Genomic DNA, 17526 nt, shown 5'->3' on the forward strand with positions numbered 1-17526 from the left:
TACATACACAGAGCCACATTTTTAAACGCTTTTAATCTTTAAAGAATGGAAATTAAATGCAAGGTTACTAATACCATTGTACTGAATATTTCTTAAAAATTAAACTGCTACAAATTAAATATTAGATATTGTATTTGCAGGACATATTGTAATTCAAATATGGAGATCCATACTCTTTGCCCTTGAACAGAGGTGAGTGGAATGAATCCATTTAGATATCTAAAAATAAAAGTTAACAAAAAGTTTGCAGCCAATACTTTTTTTTTTTTATTTAGCTTTATACATTTCTGACCAGCTTTCGAAGTTAAATGTCCTTCATCATGTCAGTGCAAAATAAACTAAGAATATGCAGGCAATATCATCCTTAGCTCATTTCACACTGACTGGATAAGTGGAGCTTACCTTTCAAATGCTAGTCACAAATGTATTACATTAATCCAAAAGAAAGGCATCAAATGTAACTTATTTGCCTTTATCCCTTGAGCAGAAAAAATTCTGTGCTTCGTTATCATTAATAAAACACACTGCATGCAAGCTCCTATAAAATCAGCTTACTGTATTCCAACACACATTTGACCAAGGCCCTTTTCACATGAACAGTATTGCAGATTTTTCGGCCAAATTTTGAGCATGATTCATCCTCTCACACGAACATACGGTGGACAAAATGTTATGCCTTTACCACTGTTTTATAGCAAAAAAGCATCAATATTCAGAAATGTTGCTATTATGAACAAACTGAAAACAATAACTTAAAATACCAAATATTAGCTGTAGACCAAAAATCCAATGCTGTACAAAATTATGATAAACTTTCTTATTTACATACAAACACAGAAAGCCAGTTAAGTCCTGGACTGATTTACCCAGCTTCACCAGAACAAAAAAGTGAAGCCAAGAATTAAATTATTTCAGTCATGGAATGGTTAAATTTGGCAGCTCCATTATGTGGGCTACAAGATAGTGAGGGTTTAAAAATAAAATTACATCTTTCGTAACCATGGAGAATTTTTTTTAAACTGGTATATTCAAATCAATAAATCAAAACCACAGAATTGCAGTTAAAAATAAGTTCAATATGTTCACAGAGTCTTCCTATTATGTTTAGTATATGTTTTGTGAAGAACTTCTTCCAATACATTTAAGCATAATATGAAATATGTGATCTTTAATAAACACACATAAAGAGCCTTGATAAGAAAAATGTTACAGTATATCATACTTGATCAATGAACCTTGGTACTGTGCCCTTGAAATAGAATATCCTCCAAGAATACTTTGCTGAAATTGAAGATCTCAGTAAAAATTTGAGAGTATTAAATTTCAATTTAATTCCCAAAAGCTGACGAAAAATGAAGCATTTAATTTTAATCTTCAAACAGAAATAAAAAAGTCAACAGTGCTAAGCGCTGGCAGACAAGGTTGAATATTTCACAGTTCAATGACAATGAAGCTAGATCTCTTAATACTTCTATTTCTACTGTTGGAAGTAGATGTAAAATATATTTAGCACCTGAATGGTTATATCTAGTCAGCTTTATGTTTAAATGTCAAAAGCAGGTTGAGAATGCAGCTTACAGCAATCATTTTCTATCAATCATGCTAAGAAGTCCAAATGTATTTAAACAGTATTAATAAAAATAAATTGATCATTAATCTGGCAATATTCTAATCACTACATTCTATAAGATACCTAATGCAATTATATGTACAGTGGCTTGCAAAAGTATTCACCCCCCACCCCAAAAAAAAGTCAGCCGATTTGTCTGGATTACAAATGGCACTTACACAAATTGTTCCAGACAGTAGGTTTATTGCAAACCAGTGTGCTCTTAAAGTAAATTTTCAAAGTCACAATTCATTATTTCACTGCATTTTTTTGTAAAATAAAATTAAAAACTGAAAAATGCTGCTTGCATAAGTATTCAACCTCTTCAGATTAGTACTTGGTAGAACCATCTTTTGCTGCTATAAGTTTTAAGTTTGCTGGGGTAAGTTTCTACCGGCTTTGCACACTGTTTGGGAGTGACTTTTGCCCATTCTTCCAGGCAGATTTGCTCCAGGTTGTTCAGGTTGGTTGGATGACATGTATGGACTGCGATTTTCAAATAGTGCCACAGATTCTAGATTGGAATGAGATCTGAACTTTGACTTGGCCATTGTAAAACATTCACCTTTTTGTTGTTCAACCACTCCTGTGTTGCTTTGGCCTTGGGATCATTGCCCTGCTGAAAGGTGAACTTTCTCCCAAGTTTTAGATTTTTAGCAGACTGAAGAACGGTAGGTTGTCTTGCAATATCTCCCTGTATGTTGCACCATCCATCCATCCTTCCTTCAGTTTTAACAAGATGCCCAGTCCCCGCTGAGGAAAAGCATCCCCACACCATGATGCTGCCATCATGTTTGGATGGGCAGTGTTAGGTTTGTGCCACACACAGCATTTTGAATTTTGGCCAATAACTCCATTTTTGTCTCATCTCACCACAAAACCTTATCCCACATTTTAGCTCAGTCATTATGATGCTTTCTGGCAAACTCTAGACATGCTTTGATGTGATTTTTCTTCAGTAATGGCTTCTTTCTAGCCACCCTCCCATGCAGACCAGATGTATGCAGAGCTCTTGATATGGTTGACTGGTGCACTTCCACTCCAATCTAAGCCACCGAATTCTGTATTTCCTTCAAAATAATTGTTGGCCTCTCTGTGTCTTCCCTCACAAGTCTCCTTGTTCAAAACGCCCCCAAATGCCGTCCCTCAAAACATGGAGTTTTGAGGGGTGGCCTTATCTTGGCAGCATATGGATGGTATGATGTATCTTCCATTTCCTCACAATTAATATAACAGTGCTAAATGGGATATCCAAGCACTTGGATATAATTTTGTAGCCTTTTCCTATCATGTGCATGTCTATTAGAGATGTGTTTCTTTTTTTTTTTTTTTTGGGGGGGGGGGGGGGGGGGGGGTTCGGTTTCAGGACTCCTGTGGGTAATTTTGTTTTTTTTCCGCAGTTCAGGTTTTGTTTTTTTTTTCATGGTTCCCGAATTTCGTGTTAGTGCGCGCTTTTGGGTACTCCCAAACCGAGACAAATTAGACAGTTCGTTTAAAACGAATGCACATCTCTAATGTCTACAATTTTATCTTTAATTTCCTTAGAATGCTCTTTGGTCTTCATTTTTCATCTTTCATTTTCCTTCAGATTCACAATCTGACCAATGGTACTGGAATTAGGGGTCTTTTATCGAGAAAAGCTAATCTTTCCTTTTTTTTTTTTTTAATAATTCACAGGTAGAGACCAATTGTAAGCCAATTGTTAGGGCAATATTCTTCATCTGTGTTAACTTGCAGCTTCCACAGCACAGGGGGTCAAATACTTATGCAAACAGCATTTTTCAGTTTTTTAATTTTATTTTACAAAAACTGCAGAGAAATAATGAATTGTGACTTTGAAATTCACTTTACGAGTATACTAGTTTGCAATAAACATACTGTCTGGAACAATCTTTGTAAGTGTCATTTGTAATCCAAACAAACCTGACTTTTTAGGGGGTTGAATACTTTTGCAAGCCACTGTGTACACACACTTATTTCCATCCTTGAAGAGCCTTGTTTTCATTAATTGGTATAATTGGTCCGGTAACTCAATCTAAGTATTTTCCGGTGTATAGGTCGCACCCCTCTTTCAACAGCCCTTTTCATGAAAAATTCAGTAGATAAGTTGCGGGTGACCACAGCGATGGGCTGTGAGTGGATTAGGTGCAGTAGGTGAGTGCAGAGCGCTCTGGACATATGTGGGAGGCATCCTAGGGGAGCGCCAAACTTTAGCGGGCTGTGTAGTATGCAAGCAGCTGTTGGTGATACCATGTGGGAGGTGTCCTAAGGGAGCACAGAACGTTAGCGAGCTGCGTGGTGTGCAAGCAGTTGTTGGTGACGCCATGTGGAGGAGTGAGCAGCACGGAGGCTCCATCGGTAAGGAGAGAGAGAGAGACACTAAGAGCACCGCATATTAGTCGCACCGGTGTATAAGACGCATTGACAGCAATGCCAGAAAAAAATGTGTCATGCACTGGAAAATACAGTATATATAAATATAATATGTACACAGTAGCTGCTGATATGAACTTGAACTTAACTTAACTATATTATGAGTTACAGAACCAATTATACCAATTGAAATCAAGGCTCTATAGGATGGAAATAAAACTACTGCTCTATGGACTTATCTTCATGAGGTTCTGCATTTTTCACTCCAACAATCCAAGAATGAGCCAAATTCTTCTGGCAACAGGTCATCACATCTCCAGAGGGACAAAAACCAAAATGGCACAAGATCTGCAGTATAAACTCTTTAGAAGGCAATTGTCAAAGGAATTTACACAAGTAGAAAAGTGTTTTCCTGCAGAAATGGCCTTTTACAAAAAAGTGCTCACCCGAAATGCAAGTTGACTTGGCCTGAGCAGAGGCACTCTCCCAGGTGGGGCTGGGGAGAGGTTCAGATTTACACACATACTTTTGCATTTTCAAAAGGATACATGTACATTTTCCCAAACATTTTCTCTGCAATTGATAGGTATAATTGTTTGTGGGTAAACCTAATAAGATAAAAGCGGACTTATAGATGCTTAAGTCCACGTTAAAAACTTGTTTAAATTACATGCCTATTTGCTGCCTAATTTACGTGAGCTACTATAAAATTACTCCCATAAAATGTAAAATTTCAGCAGCTAAATATATGTACTCTAGAGTAGTGTTTCCCAATCCTCTCCTGGAGGCACACCTAACCAGTCTGGTTTTCAAGATGTCTGAAATGAACATACATGAAACAGATTTGCATAGACTGGGTTGCCAATGCATGCAAATCTCTCTCAAGCATATTCATTGGGGCAATCCTGAAAACCCGAGCAGCTAGATATGCCTCCAGGAGAGGGCTGGGAAACATGACTCTAGAGAAGACAGCAAAAGACAGAGACATTCACATATCCAAAAGGTATAAATAATGTACAAGCAGCAGGTATATTTGGGTTGAAAGAAGATTTTAAAATGAGAAAAGCAAGTTTGCTTACCATAAACGGTGTTTCCTTAGATAGCAGGATGAATTAGCCATGCTGTCATGGGATCTGTCAATCAGGTCCGGGAGGCGGAGCTTTACAAAGCAGAGATTTAGATTTTAGCTCTCTGAGGCTGCGCGTGTGTTCCCGTGCAGGAAAGTAACAGATTCTCCTCAGTCTGTGATTAAGCTGTAGGTTGTAAAGACGGTGACTGCCAGGGAGGAGGGGGGGTCAGCATGGCTAATTCATCCTGCTATCTACGGAAACACCGTTTACGGTAGGCAAACTTGTTTTTTCCTGTCGATAGCAGAGCTGAATTAGCCATGCTGTCATGGGAGTCCCAAGCTCCCGATCACGTTGTTATGGTATATATGTTTGTACGTGATCATGAACAATGTGGCATTCACCGTGTACAAGAGGATATAGATTGCAGGATTGTGTGCCCTATCTTCGCATCAGTGGCTGCTTGTTGATCAAGGCAGTAGTGTGATGTGAAGATATGGAGCGATGACCATGTAGCTGCCTTACAAATGTCAATTGGTTGTACATGTTTAAGGTGTGCCAAGGAGGCCGCCACTGCTCTAACTTGATGAGCTTTGGGAACAGAATGTAGCTGTAGGTTCTGTTTGTCGTAGCAGAACTTGATGCACTGTGCTATCCAGCTGGAGATGGTGTGTTTAGCCACCGGTAGTCCAGGTGCTTTCGGGTCGAAAGAGACAAAAAGTTGAGAAACACGGTAGTCCGAGTTTGTTCTTTCTTTGTAATATGCTAACGCTCTTTTGCAATCTAGCGTATGCAGTAATTTTTCCCTGTCATTTGCATGAGGTTTAGGGAAAAAGATGGGTAGTTCTATGGTCTGATTGAGAAGGAATTGAGACACCACTTTTGGTAGGAAGGATGGGTGAGTTCGGAGAACCACTTTTTGGTGCTGAAACTGTAAATACGGAGAATAATGGACCAAGGCCCGTAATTCACTGACTTGTCGTGCTGATGTTACTGCCACGAGGAATACCACCTTCCATGTGAGGTATTTAATGTGTGCCGAGTCCATGGGTTCCAACGGGAAAAACATGAGCTGTTCAAGAACTATATTGAGGTTCCATGGAACTGGAGGCTTAGAGATCGGAGGGCAAAGGGGAGTTAACCCCTTGATGAAACGAGATAGTAAGGGATGATTGGGAATAGGAATATTGTTAAGTGGTCTGTGATATGCAGCAATGGCACTGAGATGGACCCTGATGGATGAGGTTCCCAGACCAGCTGAGTATAGTGTATGTAGATAATCCATAAGTAACTCAGGTGAACAGTCTAAAGGTGGTACACCGTTAGAAGTGCACCAGGTAGAGTAGAGTTTCCATTTATAGCTATAGTTTTTCCTCGTTGAGAGTTTCCTGGATTCTAACAAAATGGATTGTGCCGAAGTGGAAGCGCCCTATTCAGTTAAAAGGAGCCTCTCAATCTCCATGCTGTCAAATGAAGTGATGAGTGTAGTGGGTGAAGAAGTGTTCCCTGATCTTGGAAGATAAGATCTGGGCGATTCGGTAATCGAATGGGGTCTGTGATGGACAGTCGGAGAAGGAAACTGTACCACGGTTGCCTTGGCCAGGCTGGAGCTATGAGTATCAGTTGAGCCTTGTCTGCTATGCACTTCTGAAGTGTCCTTGTTATGAGTGGTAATGGAGGAAAGGCATACAGGAGGCCTGTCGTCCACGGAATGAGGAAGGCATCTTGAGCGATCCTGAACTGACTTGGTCTTAACGAGCAGAATTTGGGAACCTGAGCATTGATCTCGGTTGCAAAGAGATCCATCGCAGGTGTCCCCCATTGCATGAAAATGTCTTGGGCTACCTCCGAATTGAGTGTCCATTCATGAGGATGAAAGATGCGGCTTAGCCTGTCCGCTCTTGTATTTGCTACTCCTGGTAGGTAAGTTGCTTGCAGATGTATGCAATGTTGGTGGGCATGTTTGAAGATTGCCAGGGTCTCCTTGCAAAGGGACCATGAACCGGACCCTCCTTGCTTGTTGATATAAAACATTGCCACTTGATTGTCTGTGTAGATCATGAATTTGCGGCCCTTTAATTGATCTTGAAACACTTGTAGCACATTTCGAATTGTTGTGAGCTCTAACAGATTTATCTGCAGGGACTGCTCGTAGATTGTCCATAACCCTTGGGTTTTTATAAATCTAGAGATGTGCTCCCCATCCCTTGCGAGACGCATCTGTGGTTAAGACTGCGTTGTGAGGAGGAGGACTGAATAATGCTCCTTTGGACAGGGTGGAGTTTAGAAGCCACCATGGTATGTCCTGTTTCATCTCCGAGGTCAACGATAACTTCTGTATCAACGGTTGTGAGTGTTGTTTCCATTGATGTTTTAGTCCCCATTGCAGGCGTCTCATGTGTAGCCTGGTGTTGGGTACTGTGAAGATAGCCGCCACCATGTGGCTAAGGACTACCAAAATTTGTCTTGCCGACTGCCTTTGAGTGTTGTTCAACAAGTAGAGAAGTTGACGTAATTGTGTTATTCTTTCTGTTGGGAGATATGCCCAATTGCGAACAGTGTCCAGGCCTGCTCCTATGAACTGTAGTCGTTGTGTTGGTTGGAGATGTGATTTCTGAAAATTGATCACTAGCCCCAATTCCTGTAAGCACTGTATCACCCGGAGGTGATAGAGTAAGATCTCCGGGGTCAAGGCTATTATTAGCCAATCATCCAGATATGGAAAGATGGTCATACCCTGTTGTCTGAGATGAGCCACCACCACAACCATGCATTTGGTGAAAACCCTGGGAGCAGGGAAGAACCTTGTACTGGTATTGTTGATGGTGTAGCGAAAGCATAGGTAACGCCAAGAGGATGGATGGATTGGAATATGTGTATACGCATCCTTCAGATCGATGGAACACATCCAGTCGTTGGGTTGAATAGATTTCAACGATACCATCTTGAATTTCTCTTTGGTCAGGAATTTGTTCAATTCTCGTAGATCTAATATGGGGCGAAGTCCACCCAACTGTTTGGGTATGAGGAAGTATGGGGAAAAGAACCCTGTTTTTTGGGTTTTCGGGAAAATTCGTCGAATGGCCTGCTGTTTGCGAAGCAAAGCAATCTCCTCCCCCAGTTGTGGTTGGAAGCTTTGACTCTTTAGAGTGAAAAAGTGAGGTAGTATGTGTTTTGTGGTAAATTGGAGTTGATAGCCATGTTGTACTCTCTCTAAAACCCATTGTTCGGTTATTTTCTCCCAGGCTGCCAGGCAAGAATGTATTCTGCCAGGTGGTGCTTGATGTGGTGGCTGATTTATTAAAAAGATAACGTTGATTTTACTGCAGCAGCCAGTTGTTGTGTTTGCTGTCTCTGGTTACGTGGTTTACCCCTACGTTGAGTCGTGTTTTGTTGCGACGGAGGACGCTGATAAGATGGATACGTCTGTGTACGAAAAGATTAATAAGATCTGTAAGGCCTACAATTATAGGATTGTCTATGTGTAGATCCCACATAACGACGCATGGTCGAGTAGTGATATTGTGACGTTAAGGATTGGACTGCTAGCGCTTCCTCCTTTAATTTCCCAACTGTTTCTTGAAACCATTCTCAAACAGGTGATCTCCTGTATACGGGAGGTTCATCAGTTTCTCGTGTAAATCCTACGGGCTGCTATGGCTGTCGCAGACGCCCTAGAAGATGTTTCAAATGCCTCATATATTGATTGTAAAAGGTGTCGAGCACACTCCTCCATATCATGAAGAGGCGGTGGTACCTGATCAGCCGTCGAGGAAAGCATACCTTTTGTGGCTTGTGTGCACTCATATAGGTATTGTACCATATAGAATTGATGGTGCATAATGCGGGTATTCAACATTGAGTTATGATACATCTTTCCGCCAAAGTCATCTAAGCACCGGTTGTCTTTACCCAGTGGATACAAGGCATGTGATTTTGCTTTTTTGAATCTTTGCATTGCCGACTATCACAATTGAAGCATGTGGTAATTGTGGTATAGAGTAAGGTGATGTTTTTCTCATACGAAATTTTATATCCGTTTTCTTGGAAACCGCTGATAGAGAATAAGGTGTTTGCCACCACTTCTGCAAGACAGAATGTAATAATTCGTGTGGTGGGAGAGATGTTGGTTCTCCTGGAGCATCGAAAATCTTTAGGAGACCAAAGGTTTCTGACCTAGGGTCTGTCTCCTTTTGGACCTCAAGATGTAATATCATGCCCAATTTTTCTAAATGTTTTGGGTATGTCAGGTCCTCTGGAGAATATGGTTCTTGTGGTTGTTCCTGTGGATCCAATGGGAATCCAGTAGATGACAATGGAGACGTTTGTGGAGATAGAGAATCTATAGGGGTATCTTGCTGTTGAACTGGTGAAATTGGTCGTTTCGTCATTGGGGATGCCGGAGGCTCCACTGACGGTTCTCTAGAGGTATGTATATTGTGTTCTGGAGAACTCACAGATAGCTCGTTAGACATCTTAAAAGATGATTGAAGAGTTTCATAAAACCCTGCCAATGATTGGGATAATTGAAGAAATGCCTCTTTTGTTTGAGGAGGCATTGCTGCATGACCAGATTGTTTTGTAGTTCACCTGTTTTAGGTGATACTGTAGAAATTTTAGTGGAAGTAGCTGGTACATCATACTTGTTCCTCATCTTGCCCTCTGTGGTCTTAACAGAAATATCTGAGGACGAAGATGCAGCAGAGGAAGTGATTTGTATTAATTGTCTACGAGATAGGGAATCTACACTTCGTGGGTGAGATGACCTAGGAGTGAAAGGGCTCATTGCCATGTATTTGCACACCCTCTTCGAATGTAAACCGGCATGATGTGATGTTTTCACGAATGCCGGTATTTAAAAAACCTAAATAAATAAATAAATCTCTCGTATTCGCAGCTTTTTGATGTGAGTGACGTGATCGCCTATGGTGATGGTGTGACGATGATCCTGTATGGGTTCCATCTCCCAACAGTGATCGTCTGATTCGTTTTGACTTCACCTCTGTAGAATTAGAGTCTGAAGAGGTGGAATGAGGTACATGTGGAGATTGATGTCTTCGATTTACCCCATGTGGTATTGAATGATGTATTTGTTTGGACTTTTGTAGTCCACTGTGCGTCGATCTGTGTGTTGTCGAATGCACCAATGCCTTCGGCGCCACGTGCGATGTTTTTTGTAAGTTGTGCGCATATACCGATTAGTGCGCAGAAGTCAGACGCTGTGCGCTCAGATGGTTCCGGCGCCGTGTGCGCATACGCTTCCTGCATTGTGCGCGCCGGTGTCTTGTGCGCCGATGATGATTTGGGCACAGAAGATACTTCAGGCGCATAAGTTGTCGGCGCCGCAGATTTAGGTGCCGTTGTTTCCTGTGCTGATCGCCGAGGCTCTTTTAGTCCTCTTGGATCTGAAGGCCTATGTCGGCTCGGTAAGTCCTTACCTACAAGCCTGGAGGATTAAGGATCCCACGACGACGCTCTTTTCTGTGACGGAGCCGCCGTCAACGAGGGACCCGGTGAAGAATAAGCCTCTGATGGCTCGGAAAACGTGAAAAGTTCAAACATTTTGTAGGCCCGTTGTTTTTGGGCTCTTGGGGACATTCGAGCACAAAAATCACAATTTTGTAAATTATGCTCTGTCCCAGGCATCGATAACATCGGTCATGGCCATCCGTGACCGACATTACTTTGCCACAGGCACAGGGTTTAAACCCCGGCTTTTTTGACATTTCAATAAAATAAGAAATGCTGAGGAGAAGTCAGCCCCTCGTGCGATACCGCTCACGGAAAAAACAGACTGAAGAGAATCTGTTACTTTCCTGCACGGGAACACACGCGCAGCCGCAGAGCGCTAAAATCGAAATCTCTGCTTTGTAAAGCTCTGCCTCCCGGACCTGATTGACAGATCCCATGACAGCATGGCTAATTCAGCCCTGCTATCGACGGGAAAACTATATGAGACACAAGTAGGGTACAGTCAGGTGAAAAAAAGAACTATTTCTTAATACAAAAGAAGGCATATGCATGGAACCATTTCCTAGTGAAGAAAGTGGTAGCAAAAACAGTTAAAAAAAAAAATCAGAATGTAATGGAACAGGCACAGAGGATCCATAGTCAGAAATTGAGGGGAAATTCAGAGATCAGAGTATTGCAATGGATACAGAAAATGGATGTGTCAATGGGCCTTGCAATCTCTTTCTGATGTCAGTTTTTATGTTGCTATGTAGCAGAAACTACTAAGGATGGTCTGCAGGAGATCAAACAGCTCCAGGATAGATGACTAGCAAGTCTCAATTTTTCAATCCCCATTTCAAAACATTCTACCTGTGGGCCAACAAGTACTTTTGTATCTTATTCCTAAGAGTCCAATTCAGTTTCCAACCATGCATACCCTATGAATAGAGGATCTTTATATATTAGAAAGGCCCAAAACAATCAATAAGTCACCAGTTTCATGTGTCATCACGTAGAACCCCTTTGAGATGTGGGTATTCATAGCCAAAAAATGACTGAATGGGATGTATGATAATTAAATTGCAAATTTGTTGTTTTAATCATTGCTTCCAGTGTCCTGCAAGGTTCTGTACAAGACCCAATTTCCATTAACTTTCTCCTTCATACATAATTATATGCCAGCATGGCCTCTACCATCAAAGCTATTCTAACACCACATATGTGTATTGTTTTAATGACTAGTATCATTAGAAGCTCAGTGAAGCATTGACTACTGATATTTCAGAAGTGAATGTCTAGTGCCATCTCCACATAAATGCAAAAAAAGTTAAATCTTTGTCAGCAGTACTAAATACTTCATGAAAAGATGTTAATATGTCTTCTCCAGTTGGTAAACATTAAGGAACTTTTTCCTAAATTACCTTCTCCCATTCAATATCTATAAAGAAAGACCCTGACCTTCCTGAAGAACAGGTTGGATTCCAGCTTGGATGTTCAACCATTGGTCAGGCATTACCTCTCACAATGGATATAGAGATTGCTTTCCAGGAAGGGCAAATAATGCAAGGTTCTTTTTATTGACAAATCAGCAGTATATTATATTATATTTAATAAATCTGTACACTGCCTTCCCAGTTTAAAACATTCACCCAATGCAGGGAACAGCAAACACAAACAATGATATATTTCATTTCATTTATTATTTATATACTGTCTTCCCAAGAGGCCAGGATGGCATCGTAGGAGATGGTAATTAGGAATAGACTTGTAAGATATAAACTATTTACTTTTATGCTATGTAAATATTACATTTATAATGTTAGCTAGCTGTTTTGGGCCCTATTCAGCAGGGGAGGCAAAATAAAAATATTAGCATAGAATATCATGAAGTGTTGCCAAAAATAAGCCTTTGGTATGCTTCTTACAAAAAACTCATTCTTTAATCGTAGCTTTATTCTGCATAAGTAAAAACAAGTCTAGCAAGCGCATACTGAAGTATGGTGTATCTCAGCAATCAGTCCGTGTGTTGCTCTTTTTTGATATCTACACCTCTGACTTGCTTTCAACCATTTCCATATCCACTGACAAAATTATTGCTACCTCATAACATTTCTACCGTGCTACAGATACACATAATAGGGAGTCTCTCCTCCAAGGAGCTTACAGTTTAGTTGAGGCACACAGGCAAGGCAAATACATTTCTAGTAATCACTTAACTATTACGATATTACCCTTAGGACTGCAAATAAAGCTTTAAAGAACATTGAACAGATTCTGTGCAATGGCCTTAACTCAACAAGTAACTGCTTCCAGACCTGGAGACTTAGACCTAATTTCAAAAACACTGTTAGCAGCACTTTCCATCTCACAACAGATCCTATAATTTCTAATAGAATGTCAACTGCAAGAAATAAAAAATACATAAGCATACATATGTATGCATTTAATTTTCAAGGAATTAATCCATGCAGAATAATAATTGCATGTCAAAATTAGAAACCATAATTTGCAAATGGGTGGCACCACATTATGTATATTGAAATCTCTGGTAAAGCAGAGTTGCTGATCTGCAACAGGTGCCTTCTCAGAGGACAACAGGGTGTCAGTCCTCACAAGTAGATGACATCATCTGATGGAGCCTGACCCAGAACTTTTATGTCAAAGTTTCTAGAACTTTGACTGCCTCACTGAGCATGCCGAACATGCCAACATACCACATGACCACAGAGGGGGCCCCTTTAGTCTTGTACCTTGGCATATGCAACTGAAACCATTTCCAAGGGTAGGCGGACGGGTTTCATGAGAACTGACATTCTGCTGTCCTCAGAGTATACCTGTTATATGTAAGCAAATTTGCTTTTTCTAAGAACAAGCAGGACAGCAGCCCTCACAAGTGGGGAATCCCTAGCTACAGACTGCCCCGAATGAAAAAAAGGGGGGAAAACAAGCACCAATGGGCACCACAAAATATTTTTGTTGGCAACAAGTCATTTTTCCATTTATCTAACCTATGTGTTGCTTTCGTGCCTCTTCTCACCCCTCGCTCCACCCTCTCTACCTTTGGCTCTGACGGACAGATGCGGCCACGGCTTCTCTCCATCTCTTGGTCCCGGTTCCCCCGGGCTGGCCTGACGCTACGGATCCGCCATGTTCTTGATGACGTAAGGGCGCGCGCTCCAGACTTTGTACCAGCAAGGGCACAAACCTCGGGGGAGTCCCCCCATAATGACGTCATCCATTTGCACTTCAAAAGGTCTTTGTTTGCTAACCTCTAACGAGTTAGCAAGGAACTCCAACGGGACTTGCTTCGGCAGTCCACGATACTTGCAACAACGATCCGAGTCAGCTGGGGAACCCGTCCCCACTGCTCGGCCTTTTCAAACTTACCAGGAGTACCCGCTCCACAGGGGCTCTGCTCTCTCTTCTTGATTTCAGATTGCCAGAACACTCGGAAGACTCCTCATTTCCTGGAAGCGATCGCGGATGTGAACACAGTGAGTTCTATTACATAGGAATCTGTACTCGCTTCACGAGGGCCTACATTCCTATTGTTCTGAATACTCCCTTCCATCCAAGAGGTTATCGCAGGTACAGAGATCAAGAGTTACATTGGCAAAGATTACTGATAGGAACCAGTACTCACTCCACGAGGGCTCATGTTCCTAGAATCTTATACAGACTCTCTTCTAGTGTAGAAGCCATTTCTTATACAGCAATTGTGAGTTCTTATTACAGACTGTTTGTGGGAACCAGTGCTCGCCTACGGCTCCTGTTCCTGAATGTACTGAAGACTCTGTGGAATAGAGACCATTGCAGACATCTACTATTGTGAGTGTACCATCTTGTATCTAGTATACCCTGACTACTCACTACTTCTAGTCTCTCTCTACAGCTCAGCGACACAGAGATTATATTCCAGTATCAGAAGGACCTCAGCCTTGCCGGACACAGCGACTCACTACTGCCACCCCTGGTAGTCCAGTTTCCAATCTAATAAAGAACTATTGTGTTTAAATCATATTCTAGCCTAGCCAGTGGTTCCTCTCAGGATCTCCTCCTGGAGGTGCTGTCATCTGCCATCGGCCCAGGAATTCACCATTTCCTCCAAGTGGTCATTCCTTTCACTACTGTCACCTTGTGGGAGCCAACCACTACAGACCACTGACTCCGCTCACGGAAGTATTATATAGACAGCTACTCCTCTTTCTCTGAGACTGGCCAGCAGCATATATATATATATATATATATATATATATATATATATATATATATATATATATATATATATATATATATATATATATATATATATATATATATATATATATATATATATATATATATATATATGGTAACAGCTTGCTACTTCCTTTCCTTACAGGAGCATCTAACAGCAGTTCGCTAACAGATCTACAGATAGCTAACTCCTCCCCTCTGGAGGAGCAGGTCATGTCATATCGCTACTCCTTCCCCTTTCAGGAGTACAGCAGAACAGCATGCCAACTCCGCCCCCCTGGCAGAGTGAGCGACAGCAGATTGTTAACTCCTCCCCTCTGGAGGAGGCGAGCGTAACAGATTGCTAGCTCCTCCCCCTTGAAGAAGGAGAGCGTAACAGATTACTAACTCCGCATTCCTGGTGGGGTAAGCACAACACTATGAGGGGCAGCCTGGAACAAAAACAAGCAGCCCTAGGAGAGCGTGGAATTGGGTTTATTTATTGATTTTATTTACAACAATTTATAATCCACCCATTACCAACCATCGTTTCTGGGCAGTTTACAAAACATATATCTCAAACAAACTACAGAGGATAGACTGGCCAAACCTACATCAGCTATCCCTGTCCAAACATTAACAAGAGGTGAAAGTGTGGAGAGAATTCCACATCGCAATTTTGGAGATCTCATCCATGGGGCAGATCGTAGGCGGGCCAATGACACTGCTAGAGCCTGGACACAGTGAGCCTTGACATGGCCCACCAAATTCAGGTTCACCTAGGTATAACAAAAAAAAAAATGCAATATGGTAGTGAACTGGATAAAATCTGTTTGGCAATGGTAATCCCCAGTTTACTAGTGTCAAAAGACACAAAAATCTCGATGGATTTTCTATTGGATTCAGCCCACTCCAGGTAGGCAACCAGTTTTCTGTTATAGTCTGAACTGTGCAATTCTTTTTCACTTTGGTGGACATGGGGCCTGGGAAAAAATGTTGGAAGGATGACAGGCTGGTTAAGATGGAATTAGACCACCATCTTAAGCAAACATTTAAGATGGATGTGCAGAACCTCCCTATCATGAAAAAACCTTGTATAAGTTGGCATCTCACTGACCCTGTGAGCTGAAGTGACTGCCACCAAAAATTCAACCTCCCTGAGGTCCTTGATAAGCCCTTTTTCCACGTTCTTGTTGTCAGGTGTGTCCTTGCCAAAGCCTTTCATAACTCTGCCAGTACTATATTTTATCTTGGTCTGCCTCAGAACGTATCTTCATATGGTTTAATCCCATTTTTCATATTGATAATAAAGTCATGAATTGGGTCCATTGGTAAAATAAAGGGATTTGGTATCTCGGCTAGCTTCTCAGTGCTGGCGAGTTGAAATCTCTTCTGGTTCTTCAAGCAGAATTTGGATTAATTCCCACTTATTTAACTGGATGTGTCTCAAGCACTGCCTTAGGGCTAGTGGAATACGAATCCAGAATCTATGTAAAGAGATGAAGGTGGCCACCATATGTGAGTCTGGCTGGGCTTCCAGTAAACAAGCAGCAAGTTTTTACAAACTAATGTGATCCTTCTCCAGTAAGCACTGTCTGGGTACTGAGACGGTATGGGAAAAGGAACTCAGGATGTCATTAACTCAGCAGCAATGGGAAATTTTTTGGGATAAATCCCTGCATCTTGCAAGGTGGGATGGCGTTTTATGACCACGATGGCATAGAGTCCAACAGGATAAAGATCCTGCATGATACTAAATGTACAATCGAATCTATGTTTATTTATTTATTTATTTAGGACTCTTATATACCGATATTCTTGTAACAAGTTACAAATCACTTCGGTTTATATTATAACAAGAAACCTGTGCAAAAGAATGCATTACGTTAAAACAAGGATGAGCAAACTTGGATCAATTAACATGGTTTAACATGGGGGATTAACATGGGGATAACTGGAAGAGATCGACTGCATAAAGAACAGAAAGCTAGAGATATTGTTCTAGTGGCGAGCAGCATAACTGACTCTGAGGTATAAAAACTGACTGACTCTGAGGTATATATGGTTAGAAATCCCTTTTGTGTTGGGGAAGAGAACAATGATAGTTTACTAACATCCACCTGGCCAAAATGGTGAGACGGACAGTGAAATGCTAGGAGACATTAGGGAAGCTAACCGAACTAGTAGTACAGTAATAATGGGAGATTTCAATTACCACACACTATAAACAGTTATGATCAAACACAACGAATACAAATCTCACTAAAGGGACGTCATGTAATTATATTTTTCTTATATTTTTTCTTAATGTGCTATTGATGTTATTTATAGAGCCGTCATAACACCTGCAGGCATACCAGCATATTTTGCTTGAAGGTTTTGCCACTTCAGGTCACGTTTAATCATTGGCCCCAGTCCTTTATTCTTCAACGTATTTTTTAATTTTTTGTTTTTGTAAAATTCTGTATCGGGGTGAATAAATTCCTTAAAAATGACTCAAATTGTCAAGGACATTTAAAGCCCAGTCCGACGCGCGTTTCGCACTGCTTCATCATTTTTAAGGAATATATTCACCCCAATACAGAATTTTACAAAAACAAAAATTAAAAAATACGTTGAAGAATAAAGGACTGGGGCCAATGATTAAACATGACCTGAAGTGGCAAAACCTTCAAGCAAAATATGCTGGTATGCCTGCAGGTGTTATGACGGCTCTATAAATAACAGCAATAGCACATTAAGAAAAAATATAATTACATGACGTCCCTTTAGTGAGATTTCAATTACCCCAATATTAACTTGGTAAGTGAA

At 41.0% G+C, this 17526-nt stretch overlaps 1 protein-coding gene across 3 annotated transcripts in view; it reads right to left on the reverse strand.

Moving 5' to 3' along the window:
• ZNF407 (zinc finger protein 407) overlaps positions 1-17526 on the reverse strand; it is a 1322856-nt gene that overhangs the window by 1201419 nt on the left and 103911 nt on the right. The window lies entirely within an intron of this gene.

The sequence above is a fragment of the Rhinatrema bivittatum genome, chromosome 2, assembly GCF_901001135.1.
Source record: "Rhinatrema bivittatum chromosome 2, aRhiBiv1.1, whole genome shotgun sequence".
NCBI lineage: Eukaryota > Metazoa > Chordata > Amphibia > Gymnophiona > Rhinatrematidae > Rhinatrema > Rhinatrema bivittatum.